The 20384-nt window shown below is 39.8% G+C and overlaps 1 pseudogene; it reads left to right on the top strand.

The window, feature by feature from the left end:
• Positions 1 to 18154: 18154 nt before the first annotated feature.
• LOC117595532 lies at positions 18155 to 19874 on the top strand (annotated as a pseudogene).
• Positions 19875 to 20384: the final 510 nt, after the last annotated feature.

Raw genomic sequence — 20384 nt, 5'->3', positions numbered from 1 at the left:
GGCATTCTCAGCCAACCGCTCAGACGGGTGAGGGCATTCTCAGCCAACCGCTCAGACGGGTGAGGGCATTCTCAGCCAACCGCTCAGACGGGTGAGGGCATTCTCAGCCAACCGCTCAGACGGGTGAGGGCATTCTCAGCCAACCGCTCAGACGGGTGAGGGCATTCTCAGCCAACCGCTCAGTACGGGTGAGGGCATTCTCAGCCAACCGCTCAGACGGGTGAGGGCATTCTCAGCCAACCGCTCAGACGGGTGAGGGCATTCTCAGCCAACCGTTCAGACGGGTGAGGGCATTCTCAGCCAACCGCTCAGACGGGTGAGGGCATTCTCAGCCAACCGCTCAGACGGGTGAGGGCATTCTCAGCCAACCGCTCAGACGGGTGAGGGCATTCTCAGCCAACCGCTCAGACGGGTGAGGGCATTCTCAGCCAACCGCTCAGACGGGTGAGGGCATTCTCAGCCAACCGCTCAGACGGGTGAGGGCATTCTCAGCCAACCGCTCAGACGGGTGAGGGCATTCTCAGCCAACCGCTCAGACGGGTGAGGGCTTACTAGCCAGCCATTTTTACAAAATGTTTAAACAAAATATTTTATGTCTTAAAAACTAATTGCTATTTGTGTGAAAAGAGGGTGGGTGGTGGCAGTGGGGCTCATTGGGTGCTCAGCAACCCTAAAGCTCTGACCCTAGAATCGCACCTGATCACAGCATAATTTATTTTTCATCACAGCATACATTTTTAAACCATTTCCCTCCTCAAAAATGCCGTTGAGCCACAGTGCTCCGGGTTGATCGGTATCACTTCGTGCTCCAGTCATTGGATCTTTTTTTTTGTACCACTCTGGTGCACTGGCACCAAACCTGTCAGAACTTGTAGGAGGCGCGTTGCTGTGATCCACTTCAGAGGATTCAGTTGTTAGTAAAACAACAAGAGATGGACGTTTCTTTCAACCTTATGATAAAGCGTCTTAACCAAAAAAACATTTAAAGACATTCGCCAAAAATATTATTTTGTATCATTTAACATTTTCATTAGAATAACATGTTTTGAGTGCAACATCGGTGGTGATGATTTTGTACAACCCCATATGGAAAATAAATAAATTTTTGCAATGCAAAATGTATGTAGAATGTATGATGAATATATTTCAAATACATTTAACTTAATTCAAAATACATTTCACGTTTCAAAATGTATTTCACATTTTATTCTGAAAATTATTTGAAAATGTATAAATACATTTCAGTTTTGTCCAAATGTATTTCACCGTCAACAATGCTGTCATTACAATTTTACCTTCCACATAAAATCCATATAAATCCATATGAAATCCAAATTAAATGCATATTATTATGGGTTTTAAAATACATTTCGTAATGTATTATACATTACGATACAAAATATTTTTTAAAGCCCATATTAAAATGCATTTTATTTGGTCCTGTGAAAGTAAAAAGATGAGATGTAATATCACATTTAGGTGTTGAAACTCATTTTATAGATGTGTACATTACCAAATTACATTTAATCTTAGTCACAAATATAGTGTAATGTCCTAAGGTAAATTTGCTAATACCACTACTTGCCTCTACTGCCAACCTAATCCTGTTTGGTGTAGGGGTTGACACGCCTGACTGCGAAACATAAGATTGCATGTTCGAAACACTACCTTGCCAATTATCTGATATATTTAGACATGCATTTAAAAAATGCATCAACTAAATTTTTTACAAATATGTTTAAGCGGCCATTTCAAACATTTTGACATATATTTACCAAATGTATTCAGGAATATATTTTCCAAATGTATTCAAAAATATATTTAAAATACTTTTTTTTCCGTATGGGACGACACTCCTAATTATACGTATTTATAATCTTAAATGTCTGCATAAAGAACTTCATCATTGCAGGTGTTTTTTTGATTTTACATTTATTAGTATTTTACCAGGGAGGCTGATTAAGAACGACCAGGGGTGAATATTACCAGGGAAGGAGGCGTAATTAGGGTTGACCGTCTTGCTCAGGGAAAATAAATAACACCCCCTGAGGACATCGTTTTTCCAGAGAGACCTACAGTACTCACAAATGTTTAGAAAGGTGCCCTATAATTACCACTGTTTTAAGTATGTGCATAGCTTTCTTTACATTGATTGTGCTACCTCGATTCTAATAATTCGCTGGATGAAAAGCTGAAGCTGTTTAATGACAACTGCATAGCATAGCATAGCATAGCATCATCTTCCGCTTATCCGGGGCCGGCGTCGCGGGGGCAGCAGTCTAAGCAGGGATGCCCAGACTTCCCTCTCCCCAGACACTTCCTCCAGCTCTTCCGGGGGGACACCGAGGCGTTCCCAGGCCAGCCGGGAGACATAGTCCCTCCAGCGTGTCCTAGGTCTTCCCCGGGGTCTCCTCCCGGTGGGACGGGACCGGAACACCTTCCCAGGAAGGCGTTCCGGAGGCATCCGAAACAGATGCCCAAGCCACCTCAGCTGACCCCTCTCGATGTGGAGGAGCAGCGGCTCTACTCTGAGCTCCTCCCAGGTGACCGAGCTTCTCACCCTATCTCTAAGGGATCGCCCAGCCACCCTGCGGAGAAAGCTCATTTCGGCCGCCTGTATCCGGGATCTTGTCCTTTCGGTCATGACCCAAAGCTCATGACAACTGGAGTTAGAGAAACCCACAAAACAGGGATATGCCACTCTGAGATATGCCACTGGTTTGTTTGTATATGTAAAACAATGAGGAAATACGGGTTGTACAGTATACACAGCCATATTATATGTGGTTTTATTAACCTAGTCATGATCTCTGAGACAGGTCCCCTTCAACTGCTGGTTTTATGTATCACCATCATCTACATTTTTGTCAGTGGTCAACATAATCCCCCATAAACACTGGAATATTTGAATATTTCAAACAGTTCATATTGATATTGATATTGAAATACTAAAACTATGATTTAAATAAAAACGAACCAAGTCTTGTTAATGACAATCAGAAACAGGACCTTGGTTTGTAGTTAGGGTAAACCCCGCAAATAAAAACATAACAGCTTTTTTCTTACTGTAACGAGGACGCGCATGGAGGACGCGCGCCACCCCTTCCGACGCGGTGTTCGGTGTGCGTCATCGCCGGCCTTCTAGCCACGCCGCTCCTCCTCCCACGGCACTGTCCTGTCTTGTTATTGCACACACCTGGTGTCCATTCCCTCATTAGGTTGCCTATATTAGTTCCCTTGTTTCTGGGCGTCTTTGTGTGGTATTGTTCTATGTTTGGTGTTGTATTGCAAGACTATTGCACACTTTTGCGCTTTTGCGCTCTTGCGCTCTTGCGCTCTTGTTGTTACGCGTGCCATTTTTTCGTTTAAGAAAGAAAGAAAGAAGATTAACTACCTCCCTGCGTTTGGCTCCTTTATTCACACACCCTGACACACCGTTGACACTTACAGTGTTATTCTATTCACTTAGATACACAAAGCAATAATAAAATAATACGTTCCCCCCAGCATATTTATCAAACTTACCTTTAATAACTGCCTGGACAAGTAGGAGTTACTTCTACTGTCATAAATGTGCAAGGGAATGAGTTAATCAGTTCCTAGCCTTCTCATAAACCAGGCTGGGTTCAGGTGTTCATCTCACTCTACTTCCTTATAAAAATGGGCAGTGTTAAGACCAAACAGATGTACACTATTCACATGGACTCCATTTCCATGGTTTATTTATACATGTCTAAATGCATTGACAATTTAAAATGTACATTGCCATTTTGGTCATTTAGGACTTATTTCTAGTAAATTAAATTACGTAGATGAACAACCACACCAGTCATAGAAAACTATTTTATTTGGATGCCTTGTTTTGAGGGTATTTTTATCGTAATTTGCCATCATAAGGTTATAATCAAATAGGTCACTGCCTCGCAGTACAAATGCAAATTGTACAAATTGCAGCCAGAAAGGCAAATTTGTCATGTTTATAGTGCCGTTAAGTAAGCTGAGCCACCTTTCCACATCTGACCAAACAGACAATACCAGTTTTGTTTGGTTTTCCCCTTTGACCACATATGTTTAACAAATGTATAATTATTTAAAACTTTACAATAATTTACAAATCATTTGTCATTTTTAGTCGCTTTACAATGTAGGACATTGCGACTAACAGGTCTGAGGTGTCATCTGATCTCTTAATCGTTGCCACTTCATGCCAGCGCCAGTGAGACTGTATTCTCTGCAATGTCATGGTTCAACAATCAGCTCGATTTACAGGCAGTAGCACCTGGGTTTTTGAGAATTACATGATTATTTTCCATGACAAAATGTCTTAACCATTAACAATGTTGAAATACAATAGATTTGCTGGTAGCTAGGCAATTTAGTTGAGGCTAATACTTCCAGCACTGAGTTGGTCCTTTGTGCTCACCTTCAAATTTCTTTTTAATTCCATGCTGTCAGTGCGATCATTTCATTCAAGCTTAATGTCTTAAGCTTGTCATCTATCATCTGACCGGTGCTCTATCATCTGACCGGTGCTCTATCATCTGACCGTTGCTCTATCATCTGACCGTTGCTCTATCATCTGACCGGTGCTCTATTGTCTGACCGGTGCTCTATCGTCTGACCAGTGCTCTATCATCCGACCGGTGCTCTATCGTCTGACCGGTGCTCTATCATCTGACCGGTGCTCTATCATCCGACCGGTGCTATATCGTCTGACCGGTGCTCTATCGTCTGACCTGTGCTCTATCATCCGATCGGTGCTCTATCGTCTGACCGGTGCTCTATCATCTGACCGGTGCTCTATCATCTGACCGGTGCTCTATCGTCTGACCGGTGCTCTATCATCTGACCGGTGCTCTTGGTGATTTCCTGTTAGCTTGATATGCTGGTTAGGTCATTGCCGGAATGGATGACTTACTCAACATTCCAACATATGCCTTTGAGTCATTTCGCTCCAATTCTTTTATTCCACTCTGTTCCTCTTTAGACCTCACTCCTTTCTTATTACCTCACAGTCAAATACTTTTTATTGTTAAATGTACAAAATTACAGTGTCGTTCTGAGCAGTGAAATTATTATGACATCTACTCAGTTTTAATAAGTAAAATATAAAATAAAAAAATATACATAACAATATATTGTAACACAACATTAATAAAATGTAACATTAAATAAAATGTAACAGTGCATGTGAATGCTACATTAAAATATGCTAATGTACTGTACATTGAATCTACATAGAAAGTCATCAGAGCATTTGAAGTGTCCATGTGATCAATATGATCATACATCAATCTTGCTGGTTGAGGTGCCTTATGGCCTGAGGGGGAAAACCTTTTGTGAGTGTGGAAGTGCGTGCCCCCTTGCTCCGGTCACGTCTCTACTCGCTACCTTTTCCTTGATCGTGTCAGAGAGACCCCAGGGGCGAGGGCATGGTGCGGCCTAACGGTGGGTCATTGAGACCCAAGGGGCGAGGGCACGGTGCTGTCTAACAGTGGGTCAGACCCCAGGGAAAGGGCATGGTGTGGGATAACGGTGGGTCGGAGAGACACGAGGGCGAGGGTAGGGTGCGCCCCGGGTCAGTCCGTCTCTTCTTGTGTAAACCCCCAATCGGCGCACGTGGGACAGTAGGCGTGCGTGCAGCGTTTGCAGACGTATCTCTTACACCTGCTGCACACCGTGTGGGTTTTACAGTCTTTCTTGGGCGGGCAGCTCTGACACCTCTTCCTCTTACTGGCAGGGGCAGGGCCAGGGGCCTGGGCCACCCTGGCTCTAGCGCTCTGCGCGGCTTTCACAAGCGCCGTGGATGAATATAATTTACAAGTTTCACTTTTTAAATGGAATTACTGATATAAATCAACTTTTTGATGATATTCTACTTTTATGACCAGCACCTGTATGGCTGGATCAGCGAGGTAAGTAGGAGCAAGTCCATGTATTGATTTATAGGTTAAGAAAAAAAACTTAAAATCAGCCCTAACCCTAACAGGCAGTTTAAAGAAGCTAGTACAGGAGTCATGTGTTCAACATTTCTTTTTGTTCTAGTTAGGATTTTAGCAGCCGAATAACAGTCAGGGGACATGTTGTTGGTGCAGAATTGTCTTGTCCTTGTTGATCATTATTTGTTCTACTAATTCATTCCATTGACACTCCTGCTCAGATTTTGACAAGTGTTTCAGATGGTCCTGCAGTTTTATTGTTTTAGACTGCCCCCTACTGGCATCTCAACTATACCGCACCTTCATAATTTACCGTATTTATGTTACATTAATAACAACATAACACACCAATGCTAAAACCACTAAACATATAATGCAAAACACACTAAACATTTTACCAATTATGTTTGTAGTAGTGTAACTATGGAGGACTAAATGTGCTATGATATGAAATAAAAATACAAAACACATTTATATATATAGAGAGAGAGAGGCGAAGGGAACTATGTGTTTTATGCTTGGAAAACTGTGATTGTACACTTGAGGAGAAACCATCAGATGAGGGCTGTCTATCATGTCTTACACAAACGGGTTTCAGTGTTTCCTTGTCTTTATGGATGTCGCTTTGAGAACTATTTAACCAGAGAATGTATGTCGTTAGCATGTGGCCTATTTTCAGTTATGCGCCTTTCATTGTGGAGAGTGCATGATCAGGTGGAGGAATGAGAATGGGTGTCTTGTTTTGCCAGGCTGCGAGCACTGATCTATAGCTCAATAGTAGGTGGAACCAATGATGTCTGTAGTAGTACAACAGAAGTAGGCCTCATGAACACGCCCCTGGAACCAAACTGACTATAGCCCCTCCCCACATACACCCACAACCCTCAAATGGACAAATCTATAACCCCTCCTACATACAACAACCCTCAACTGGACAAAATCTTTAACCCCTTATTATTAATGCTCTTTCTGTTTGTTTTTCTTTCTTTTGTATAGATCAAATTCCTTTTTTGTTGTGAAACTTGGCAATAAAGCTCTTGCTGATTCTGAGAACGTTCATCATCACTGTGGATTGCAATTCTCCTTGTATAATTTAATGTAGTGTGTCATCTGTACACATCAACTGGTTTCTTAGAATCCTGAAAGCGGATTGGTTTATATTTGAGAGAATACAACGCAGGTATGACATCACATACATTTTTAGATTTCTAGTTGTTTTGGTATCAAGTGTGAGTTCTGTGTTTGACACCTTCTAAAAGTAGCCTAGTCAGGATGACTACAGTCTATCTCCATATGATGTCCTCATTCAGCTGGTCAATTACTAACCTACAGTCTATCTCCATATGATGTCCTTATTCAGCTGGTCAATTACTAACCTACAGTCTATCTTCATATGATGTCCTCATTCAGCTGGTCAATTACTAACCTACAGTCTATCTCCATATGATGTCCTTATTCAGCTGGTCAATTACTAACCTACAGTCTATCTTCATATGATGTCCTCATTCAGCTGGTCAATTACTAACCTACAGTCTATCTTCATATGATGTCCTCATTCAGCTGGTCAATTACTAACCTACAGTATATCTCCATATGATGTCCTCATTCAGCTGGTCAATTACTAACCTACAGTCTATCTTCATATGATGTACTCATTCAACTGGTCAATTACTAACCTACAGTCTATCTTCATATGATGTACTCATTCAACTGGTCAATTACTAACCTGCAGTCTATCTTCATATGATATCCTCATTCAACTGGTCAATTACTAACCTGCAGTCTATCTTCATATGATGTCCTCATTCAGCTGGTTAATTACTAACCTACAGTCTATCTTCATATGATGTCCTTATTCAGCTGGTCAATTACTAACCTACAGTCTATCTTCATATGATGTCCTCATTCAGCTGGTCAATTACTAACCTACAGTCTATCTTCATATGATGTCCTCATTCAGCTGGTCAATTACTAACCTACAGTATATCTCCATATGATGTCCTCATTCAGCTGGTCAATTACTAACCTACAGTCTATCTTCATATGATGTACTCATTCAACTGGTCAATTACTAACCTACAGTATATCTTCATATGATGTACTCATTCAACTGGTCAATTACTAACCTGCAGTCTATCTTCATATGATATCCTCATTCAACTGGTCAATTACTAACCTGCAGTCTATCTTCATATGATGTCCTCATTAAGCTGGTCAATTACTAACCTACAGTGTATCTTCATATGATGTCCTCATTCAGCTGGTCAATTACTTACCTACAGTCTATCTTCATATGATGTACTCATTTAGATGGTCAATTATTAACCTGCAGTCTATCTTCACATGATGTCCTCATTCAGCTGGTTATTTACTAATCTACAGTCTATCTTCATATGATGTCCTTATTCCGCTGGTTAATTACTAACTTACAGTATATCTTCATATGATGTCCTCATTCAGCTGGTTAATTACTAACTTAGAGTCTATCTTCATATGATGTCCTTATTCAGCTGGTTAATTACTAACTTACAGTCTATCTTCATATGATGTCCTCATTCAGCTGGTCAATTACTAACCTACAGTGTATCTTCATATGATGTCCTCATTCAACTGGTCAATTACTAACCTGCAGTATATCTTCATATGATGTCCTCATTCAGCTGGTTAATTATTAACTTACAGTATATCTTCATATGATGTCCTTATTCAGCTGGTTAATTACTAACCTACAGTCTATCTTCATATGATGTCCTAATTCAGCTGGTCAATTACTAACCTACAGTCTATCTTCATATGATGCCCTTATTCCGATGGTCAATTACTAGACTACACTCTATCTTCAATTACTAGACTACAGTCCATATCTTCAAAATTCTTATATTATAATGGTTGTGTCCCAAATGGCTCCATCTACTTGGTAATGTGGTGATCTGATGGGCAGGTTATTGTTTAAACCCCAGTATGATATGTAATAGTGTTTTATCCTCCATGTCCAGTCAAAATGAATACACATCTCACTACACCATTTCACACATGGACAATTTAATGTCACTGTGATATAAGGTTCCCAGATCCCCAGAAATATATATATAAACATCTGACTTATTCAACTTTATGTACCAGAGACAGTATATCACACAAATACATGCATTTGCATCCATACATTTGCACAGTACATTGGAAAATGTCCACCACACGAGACAGGGGATCATGTCTACAAAACCAATCATTTAAATATACATCTAAAAGGATTTACTTACAATAACACTTTTCTTTTACGTTGTATGTTGAGGAAACCGAAACCATTTGGTTAGTTTTTGGTTTGTGATTCAGTTTTGTAGTCAGTGACCATAGAGTTGGATAGAGGAATCCCTTGGAACAAACTCTTTTTTTAGCCAAGGTATGAACATATTTTTTGCAGACCTTAAATAAAAATATTGTAGAAAAAGTTGAAATGTACTTAAACACTACATTACATGACTCTGTCCATGGTGTCACCGAATCTGTAATAAAAAATATTTAAAGGTGGGCATTTATACTACTCTATGTTAGGATACAAGATGCAGAGATGGCTTCCTTCCTCAATTACACTAGTTGCCTTATACAGAATAAACAATGTGATGCTGTTTTGGGTAAGAGGCTGACTGACTAATCTACAACTCATGTTGAGAAGTTATTTATCATGAAACACTATTTGTAGATCATTCAGTCCCGACTCACCTCTAAAATCATCATCAATTCAAGTTGCTACCACATTTAACCTTTTGACGCGTACAATCACACCAGTGTGATCAGGCTAGAGTGGTCCCTGAAGCGTACGATCACACTGGTGTGATTAAAACGTATTGTTTATGACGCACCATTAGCATGCCTAGGTATAAGTAACGTAACAATGGCTGGTCAGACCGCGCTGTTATTTACTCACATTTAGCTCAAGCAGTGTTTATAACTTAATTTCCTGATTGTAATTCTTTCAAAACCACACTATGATATTAACCAGGTAGCAAGCATTCAAATCGGGACAAGAAGTGTTACTTACGTACCAACAGACAGCCAACACTAATACACCAAAACGAATGATATTAGCAACTACTATAGAGCATCTTAACGTTTACTGGAAGAGCTGACAACCGATCAAATCCATTGTAAAAACCTTCTAGAAGTTACGTTACCCGTTGTGAGTGCTGCTATGCTTTTTATATAGTTTATTAATTTTCACTGCACTGAATAACAGGTCACGCTTTGTTAGCTAGTGGTTAGCTGACATTTGCTAGTGGTTAGCTGATGTTTGCTAGCTAGCTACAGTTACACATAAACCAGCTTTTGCAGCTCTTTGAATTTGAGTCAACTAGAGAAGCTTGCAATGCAATGTATTTAGTGTTCCTTAGGTGAATGTTCAAATGCTGGAACTCTGAGAACTCACGAGCAAAAAAACTCACACTGGGGGGTCGTTAAGGAATATTTGAAACTCATGCATGAAAAGGTTAAATGCTGGTCAACCATTGATGTCATACACTTTATAATCACTGTATGTTGTCATATAGAATGAACCATGTTCCTATAAGGTGTGTATTACCTGACACAGTTACATTCATATATGATGTTTCTATTAGGTGGTGATTATCTGTCAGTGATCTGGGTTCTCATCATATTACAGAGTTACTAAGTAAATCGGAAAAGGGTGGCTTGCCCACTTCAGGTTGGTGGAGAGTGCCTGCCTCAAGTGGAGGAGTTTAAGTATCTAGGGGTCTTGTTCACGAGTGAGGGAAGGATGGAACGGGAGATTGACAGACGGATCGGTGCAGCTTCTGCATTAATGCGGTCGATGTATCGGTCTGTCGTGGTGAAGAAAGAGCTGAGCCGCAAGGCGAAGCTCTCGATTTACCGGTCAATCTACGTTCCTACTCTCACCTATGGTCATGAGCTTTGGGTCATGACCGAAAGGACAAGATCCCGGAAACAGGCGAGCCGCTGCTCCTCCACATCGAGAGGGGTCAGCTGAGGTGGCTTGGGCATCTGTTTCGGATGCCTCCGGAACGCCTTCCTGGGAAGGTGTTCCGGTCCCGTCCCACCGGGAGGAGACCCCGGGGAAGACCTAGGACACGCTGGAGGGACTATGTCTCCCGGCTGGCCTGGGAACACCTCGGTGTCCCCCCGGAAGAGCTGGAGGAAGTGTCTGGGGAGAGGGAAGTCTGGGCATCCCTGCTTAGACTGCTGCCCCCGCGACCCGGCCCCGGATAAGCGGAAGAAGATGGATGGATGGATAGAAATGTTTTCAGTTAATGTAAATAGAGCATACATACCATTTATTTCTAATCATTCCAGTTAATAACAACTATTTTTATGACTGTAACATTTGAGATACTTCAATGATCCCATATAAACTAGATTCCAAAGATTTTAACCCTTTAGCTCACTTTAGCAGCATTTAGATTCACTTTGACATTGCATTGTTGTGAAATTATTGTGAATACTGATAGAAACAAGCTCTGTATCAATCAATCAATCAAATTGATTTATAAAGCCCTTTTTCATCAGCAGATGTCACAACGTGATTTTACAAAACACTCTGCCTTAAACCCCAACGAGCAAACAACAGTAGTGTTGAATTTCTGTAATCAAAAAGTCACTATAGAATACAGAATATGATGACAACACTCTTGAGTGACGGATAAGAATAATCCTATTTCATATCAGCCAAAAACTGATCAACATGATACATACACCCTTGTGTTGTTGAAGGATAAAGGCAGATAACTGTTTGACAATAAATAATCAATGCAGGGTTTTCCCTTCAGAGACAATGAAATATATGTTACCGAACTCGGTCATTTTGAGACTACAAAAGTATTTCATATTGCACCCCACGCTCTTGACAAGGCCAGTGCTTGCTTGACTGGCGCGCTGTCTCGGACTCTCCTTCCTGTCAACTGCAGTGAGCGGAGCAGGTGTGGTTTTCAAGTCGCTATGACAGAAATAGACAGACAGAACAGACAGAAATCTGACTTGGTTCTAACAGAGACAGGCCTATATGTTAATAAAACAATTGTGGCAAAATCAACCCACTCTCTTCCTTTTGCGTACATATAACACGGGTTTACACTTCACAATTTCGTGCTATGCATACGCCAAAGTACTTTTTTGCGTGCAGTTCAGACGCGATCTCCTCCAATTAAGAACAATGGTGAATAAATGCGATATTAAAGTTTTACCTTTACCCTTTTACGTTCTTTCAAGAAAAAAGGTTAATCTACGGCTTTTAAACGATTAGTCACTCTTCGGGAAATCCGTGCCTCGATGGTGACGTCAAATAGGTTTCAGTTAGTGCGTGTCAATGAAACGATTTTATTGACCACCATTATTATTAATGGGAGGAGATCGCGTCTCAGCTGCACGCAAAAAATGACTTTGGTGTATGCATAGCACGACATTGTGTGAACCCGTGTTATATGTACGCAAAAGGAAGGGAGTGGGTTGGGCAAAATATGCCTGTCCCGCACTTTTCACGTGACATGCATGTAGGCTACTCATAGGCCTATTAATATATAATATATAATATGTTACTATAGTAGTAAACAGAGCATATGAGCGGAGTGGAGCGGTGAGAATCTCAGCTCCTTGACCACCGAGCTGTTCACCCTACGCTCCCCCGCTCAAAGCAACATCTGGCCGGTCCGCTCATTAATGCTCAGCGCTCAACGCACTGTGCATCGCGCTCCTCTCAAATCTGCATGTATTTAACTTCTTTCACCACAGCCTCACCTCCCAAAGAACAACATTTTCCAAATATAAACGTTTTATTTCAAATTAGTCCTAGCCTATGTAAGAAGGAATATACACAAAAAGTCCTGTAAAATGAATCAATTGGACTAATTATATAAATAAAAATGTACAGGCTTTAAATTAATTATTAGGCCAACATTCATATCCTTTGTCAAACTTTAAAATAATAATAACATAATAATAATTGCTTTCCAAATATACAGTTCTTTTGAGTTCACCTTCAAGAACACACGTTTGGTCAATGTCTGAGGCTTCAGACTCATGCGGTGGTTTCTTGACAGCAGGGCAGCAGCGGAGAAACCCCTCTCTGCACTCGCAGACCCGCTTGGGATGCTGCACACAATGCGAGCTGCTTTAGCCATACGGGGAAAAGGCGTGTAGTTTTCTTTCCAAAATCGAATAAGATCTGCGTCCGGGTTCAGTCTTGAGGATGAGAGGTAATTTTCCACTTCACCGTTAGCGTCTACGGTTATGCGTTGCTGTTCGCTGAAGTATGACCCGAACAGGCGAGCTCATTTTGGTTCAGGCTCGGGATTCAGGTCAGCGGCGGGTGGGGTCTGGGAGCGTTAATTTCCTCAAATTCTTTTATGAGGAGGTCGCGGAACTCCCCGAGTTGATTGCATACAGACTCATTAGGATTATCCATTCTGTCTTGAAAAAGGGGATCTAACACTGATGCTAAAATGAGAGGTTTATCAGTATAGCAAGCAAGCAAGTTTATTTATATTGCACAATTCATACATCGAAGCAATTCAATGTACTTTACAAAGAAAACTATATGAAAACAATAAAATAAAAACAAATACTCAAATGAAAACATCAAAGCAAAGGAATACATCATAATAATAAAAAAGAATACAATAAGAAAAATATAAAGATTAAAAGTGGGAAGCTATAAGGCTAACAATTAAAAGTGGGAAGCTATAAGGCTGAACAGTGTGGTTAAGGTTAAATGCTCAGTCATAGGCACGTGAGAAGAGAAGTGTTCTTAACCTGGATTGTGTTTTACTCTTTGCTGTTTTGTTTCATACAGCCTTATTGTAGTGTAGTTGCTGAAATATGTAGTGTGTAAGTTGGCCAGTAGGGGGCAGACGGGGGAGAAGAGGAAGGAGCGAGTCACGCATGTTAAGATGTAAGACAAGGGGAGTTGACAATGAAATAAATAAATGAAGATGGTAGTTTCATTATTGGACAACACAACATTTATGGCGACGAGGATTGTTGGATTGACCGAAGAACCTTCCAGATGCCGAGAAGAACGACACAGATTTAACGTTCAGAACAGCAACGTCGAAAACTTCTGGAAAAACTAGCCTGATACATTAACTAGTAAGATGGAAGATGTCATCCAAGAGTGCGCTGCCGCTGGATGAGGACAACCAGCAGTTGGATATGCATTGCCATAAAAAAACCCTAACCCTTTGAACATGGGGGCTACGGACTTAATACACATAATTTACCCTTTGAATGGATTCCTATAACATCTTTGAAATAGTGAGTGGATCCAGACATAATCCAGATGTGGTAAGAAGAGCTACCTTGCTACATTGCATAGGCTCACCAGTGCAACGAATCTTTGCTAATCTGCCAGGCTTGAAAATTACATATGAGCAAGCTGTAACTGCATCTACTGCCTACTTTACACCTTGGAGAAATGTAGTTCTAGAAAGACATAAATTCAGACAATGAACACAGACACAAGAAGAGGCTATTGATGCGTATGTGAATGCACTCAGAGAACTCGCTAGGTCATGTGACTTTGGATCACTCGAATCGGACATGATACGAGACCAAATAGTGTAAATGCGTGAACAAAAGACTGTGCCATAAATTGCTGCAGGAAGAAGGGCTGACATTGCAGAGAACATTAACTGTTGCCCCAGTTTTTTAAGCTGCACAAGCCGAAGCAAGAGCACTGTCGGAGAGCAGTAAACCGAAAGACGAAGTGAACTTCAATAGGAGCAGTTGGAGCAGCAGTGGAGCGCACGCAGCGCACAAGAGAAGAAAGGAGCCCGCGAAAGACGGAGACGTCAGCGCAACGAAATGTCACAGATGTGGACTGTCAAACCACGCACTGGATGAATGCGGCGCTAGGACAGCTACATTTCTATTTTGCAAGAGGGTCGGGCACTATGCACACTGCTGTATGAACAGTCCAAAAGGAGAAAAAGACTCAAAAAGTAAAAGTAAAAGTGAAGCAAAGCAGAGAAAGTCAGACCAAATGTATGGGGTGCCAAATGGAAAAGTTTGGTAAAATTTTTTTAGCTGATACATTTTCAACATTTAGCTCACTTTCCTCACATTTAGCGCATTTTCCTCACATTTGAGACAGAAATTATATATATATATTATATCTAAATGTTAAATGTTAGATCTAAATGTTATATCTAAATCTAAATGTTACATTTATATCTGAATGTTAAATGTTAAATCTAAATGTTATTTAGATGCGGGTTTTGAAGCCACTGCAGTGGGTGTGGTTTCCTTGGGGATTTAAATATTTAGCTTTACTCTTGGTGACACATTTAGATTTAACATTTAACATTTAGATATATATTTAATATTTAGATTTAATATTTCAATTTAATATTTTGATTTAATATTTAGATTTACATATAACATTTAGATTTAACATTTAACATTTAGATATAAATTTAACATTTAGATTTAGATATAACATTTAGATATACATTTAACATTTAGATTTAGATATAACATTTAGATTTAACATTTAGATATAAATTTAAAGTTTAGATTTGATATAACATTTAGATTTAACATTTAGATTTAACATTTAGATTTAACATTTAGATTTAACATTTAGATTTAACATTTAGATTTAACATTTAGATTTAGATATAACATTTAGATTTAGATATAATATATATATATATAGAAATAATTTCTGTCTCAAATGTGAGGAAAATGCGCTAAATGTGAGGAAAGTGAGCTAAATGTTGAAAATGTATCAGCAAAAAATTTTTAACCAAACTTTTACATTCGGCACCCCATACAAGTGAAGTCAGAAAAGCCCATTAGAACAGTAGATGAGCGGAATTCAGATGACTCAGACAAATTTGTTTACTCAATTGACCCTGAAGGCAAAGAAACCATTCAGATGAATGCTCCAAAAGTGAAAATGGTCATTGATACAGGAAGTAGCAGAAGCTTCTTGGAGATGGACTTTACAATAGACTTTTCAAAAGCAACACAAAACTGAGACCAACAAACAAGAAATTCTATACATATGGACAGAAAACATTTTTGTTTCAGAAATAAATAACTGTTTATTGTCTAATAATTAATTGCCAATTAATGTAATCCATTAATGATAATACTTCAAACGAAACCAAATGGGTTTTCATATAGAATGAAATTATATTGTATTGTAACGATTCCATAATTTTACCTTGTGTATAATGGTCAGATACTTGTGGATAGTTGGTCTTTATCAGCCTATTTGTGAAAAACTTTGTCAATTAATCGAAATGTACTGGTTTTATACATTGAATTAGTAATTATCTGCAATGAATGTTATCATGATCATTGTTTTTTGATATAAACCAACCTTTCCCCCAAAATCAGTTCATTCAATTTTTAATACTTATTATGTATGAAGTTCAAAGTTTTTTTAATGAAATGCAATGAAATGAAAAAGATCAGAACGGAGAAGAATGAGTCAGTGCTCTGTGACCACTATGTTTTGGTGTTAGCCCAATTCAAAAATGTTCCAGTGTTTAGCAGAGTAAACTATGCTGAATACATTCTCAGAAACCATGGGTAATGTGTGTTTATGAAAACTTATTAAAGTATTTATTAGGCCATAACATGCAGAAGTGTAACATTTTGGGGTGAGCAGGACTCCAGGCACAGCATTAAAGGACAACAAAAGGATATAATAATGAAACTGAGGCAGGTAAAAACAACCCGGGCAACAACAAACAGGACAGGCTACATTCAAGAACAGAGGAAATCAAAACAGAACAAAACAGAACCACACAACCAGTATTTTTTTTCTTCTTCCTAATTTATCACAATATGGTCATGCATAATTTTTCCATTAAAAAAGTAGTGTTTCATTTAGAATCCCAGGAATTATTTTTTGATGAGTTAACCAATTTAGAGGGATTGTTAAAATAAAAACATTTTACTCTTCCATTTATCATTTTACTGGCCCTTTGACTTTTTCATCAACCCCCCATTTACTATTTTCTCAGTTCTAGCAAAGTTTGATCATTTATCTATTTGCCATATTCCCCATGCAACATTTCAACGTGTCTTATGATAATGAACAAGGCGTGTCTAAGATGCTTGGGTGACACTAGATGTCAGTGAGATCCTTTTTGGATCTAAGGTTATGCTCTCCAAATTGACCATGTAGCATGATATATTCAGCACATGCTGGAGGAGTGCTTGCTTCAATTTGCTATATTTCTTATTCAAACTAATTTCATGTATGTTTTCATAGAAAACAAGGACATTTCGATATGACCCCAAAACCTCTAGGCGGTTGTGTACAGTAAATAAAGGTTAAATAAAGGGAAAAAAAATAAAAATACAGCTCAGCTGACAGCAACTGGTGTATTTCATTTGTTTTGGTCAGAAGAAAAAAAATAAGATGCAGCATCCTACGACAAAGAATCCAGATGTCATAAAGTCAATACAGGCAAAAGCAAACAATGCTTTTGAAAACATTGTATTTTCCAGCACTTCTCGAATGGGAGAGTTTTACTTACTCAAACATGTAGGTCTGAGAGTTTTACTTACTCAGACATGTAGGTCTGAGAGTTTTACTTAATCAGACATATAGTTCTGAGAGTTTTACTTAATCAAACATATAGTTCTGAGAGTTTTACTTAACCAAACATATAGTTCTGAGAGTTTTACTTAACCAAACATATAGTTCTGAGAGTTTTACTTAATCAAACATATAGTTCTGAGAGTTTTACTTACTCAAACATGTAGGTCTGAGAGTTTTACTTACTCAAACATGTAGTTCTGAGAGTTTTACTTACTCAAACATGTAGTTCTGAGAGTTTTACTTACTCAAACATGTAGGTCTGAGAGTTTTACTTACTCAAACATGTAGGTCTGCCCTGAGGGTAGAAAATAAGGCGATTGAAAGGAGAGGGTAGCGGAGTGGGCAGAGCTTATGTCCCAACTCTGAAGTCACCCAGTTTAAGTTTAGGTACAATTGACAATTTTTCTTCTCTGTTTTTAAGGATATGGCCTCTGCATCTTCACATGACCTTCTACGACCTGTAGTTCTTGGCAGCGTCATAGTAATGTGTGTCCTAGGTACATTTTGGATGTACTACACACCCACAGCCAACAGATCCTACCCATGCTCTGGTGTACTAAGGTAAGGGAACCAGACACAGCCAGCTCCCAACCAATCACCCAAGATACATGACCAGCATGACAGATTTCAGATGGAGGATGGAGTCAAAGAAGCAGAAACTATTGTCTTGATCTGCATGTGGCCTTTTGGAGTTCCATTTGATCTGAACTCTTGTGCTTCCTTCAACACCAAGGTTGTCTACTAACAGCAAACAGAAGTCTTTACAACAAGGCGAATGTTGTGATGTTCCATCACAGGGACATCGCCAGTGACCTGAGTGATATGCCAAAAGAGCCACGACCATGGTTCCAAAAATGGGTTTGGTACAATATGGAGTCACCAACATACACACAAAGGATCCCAGGTCTTGACCACTTGTTCAATGTAACTGCAAGTTATCGACTGAGTTCTGATGTTTATGTGCCTTATGGGTCACTTGTTGAAGTGAGCAGTGATGATAAAAGCTTTGAGCTGCCAAAGAAAGACAAATTGGTCTGTTGGGTTGTAAGCCACTGGAATCCAAACCACAAGAGAATCCCGATCTTCAACGAGCTAAATAAACATGTCAAGATAGATGCATTTGGACGACACTTTGAAAAATATATAGAGGACAAGGCACAGATTGTGTCCAGCTGTAAATTCTACCTGGCATTTGAAAACTCTATCCACCAAGACTACATTACTGAGAAGCTGTATGAAACCTTGCATTCAGGATCTGTGCCGGTTGTTCTCGGTCCACCCAGGCAAAACTATGAAGCTGTTGTCCCAAAGGACTCTTTCATTCATGTGGATGACTTTCCTGCACTGAAGGAACTGGCAGATTGGCATATTTTCCCTGACAAGAATGAAACACAATACATGAAGTATTTTAGCTGGCTGAAACACTATTGTCAGGGTTTTGGACATATCTTAGGCCACTAGAAGCCCCATTGTATCTCTTGTTGGTTTTCAGTCTCTGTCATTATGTCCTATTGTTGTCACCTGTGCCTTGTTGCATGTTTGTATGTAAGTCACCCTTCTCCTGAGTATTTTGGTCAGTGTTTCCAGTGCCATGACCAAGTCTAGGTCTATCCTTTGCTGTGCCTCATCTGGAGTCTATAGCTACCTTGTGAAACTGGTATGGTTCTTTTTGTTTTTTCTTGACATTTGAGCTTTGACATTTTTCAAACATTTTTGGAACATTTTGGATATTTCCTATGACAGTTTGGACATTCCTTTTCATCCAATAAAAGATTTGCAGACATTGCACAGAACTGTCATCTGGTTTTCTGCATTTGGGTTCACCGTTTTGATCTGTTCCAGTTCTCACACGTGGCTGACCGTTGTTCTAACCCTGTGTTTCTGACAACTATAAAGTACATTTAATGGACTTTGGAAAAGAACATGCTTGTCGAGCGTGTGGCTATCTTCATCAGAATAAAGGATACAGAATTGTTCAGAATCTTAATACATGGTTTTGGGGCTAATGGGTCTTCTTGCCGTAGTCTACAATGCTGAATAATGCACAGTACAGTTGGGACTTATAGCGCAATGAGCACAAATTATAATGGCCAATAAAAGTCCCTGAGTTTGTTAGTGTCAATGGGTAACAAAGCACAACACACTGATTCCTTTTCAGTGCCAAGACTCCAGCACCATCTCCACACTTCAGGTCTATGCTGTTGCAGAAATCACCTGGGAGGGCCGACTCCAACAGAGGTCAAGCGTAAAAGGTTGAGACGTTACGTGTTCATTGAGAATGCATAAATCCAGATTGGGCATCACGCCCCCATCTTTTTTGGCCCCAGGAAGTAGGGAGAATAGTAGGGAGAATCCCCCTCTGGGACAGGGGGAATGTTCTGGAATTACTTGAACTGATCCTTGCAAGAAATAAAGCTGTTGATTGTGCAATAGAGTATTCTTCTGTCTTACCTACCATTTTTGTAAACTGTATGGACTTTTGAATTGCCATCATAGGAACCACATCGATAGCAGCCCTCAGCAGAGGTTCCACTGTCTCCAACGACAGGGCGGCTCCCTGTCTAGACTCATCATACCCGTCTCCAACACACCTGAGTAAAGTGTTTTTGGTTTGAGCCAGAGGTGGGTCCTGGTAAGACAGCGAGACAGTTTTTCCACCACACTTTACGTTGCCGAACAGTGTATTTGACTGAACCCTTTTTTGTTTGTTTTTGTTAGAAATTGAAACAGTTTTTAGATCCTCGTTTTTGATGCACCCCTTTGACCTTTACACAGACATACAGTAAGGGCCGGAAATATTTGGACACTGACAACATTTTCATAATTTTGGCTCTGTACGCCACCACAATGGAATTGAAATG

This window comes from Esox lucius, chromosome 14 (assembly GCF_011004845.1).
Source record: "Esox lucius isolate fEsoLuc1 chromosome 14, fEsoLuc1.pri, whole genome shotgun sequence".
Classification (NCBI taxonomy): domain Eukaryota; kingdom Metazoa; phylum Chordata; class Actinopteri; order Esociformes; family Esocidae; genus Esox; species Esox lucius.
Note: the sequence above shows the minus strand (reverse complement) of the source record. Positions and strands in the feature narration are given on the sequence as shown.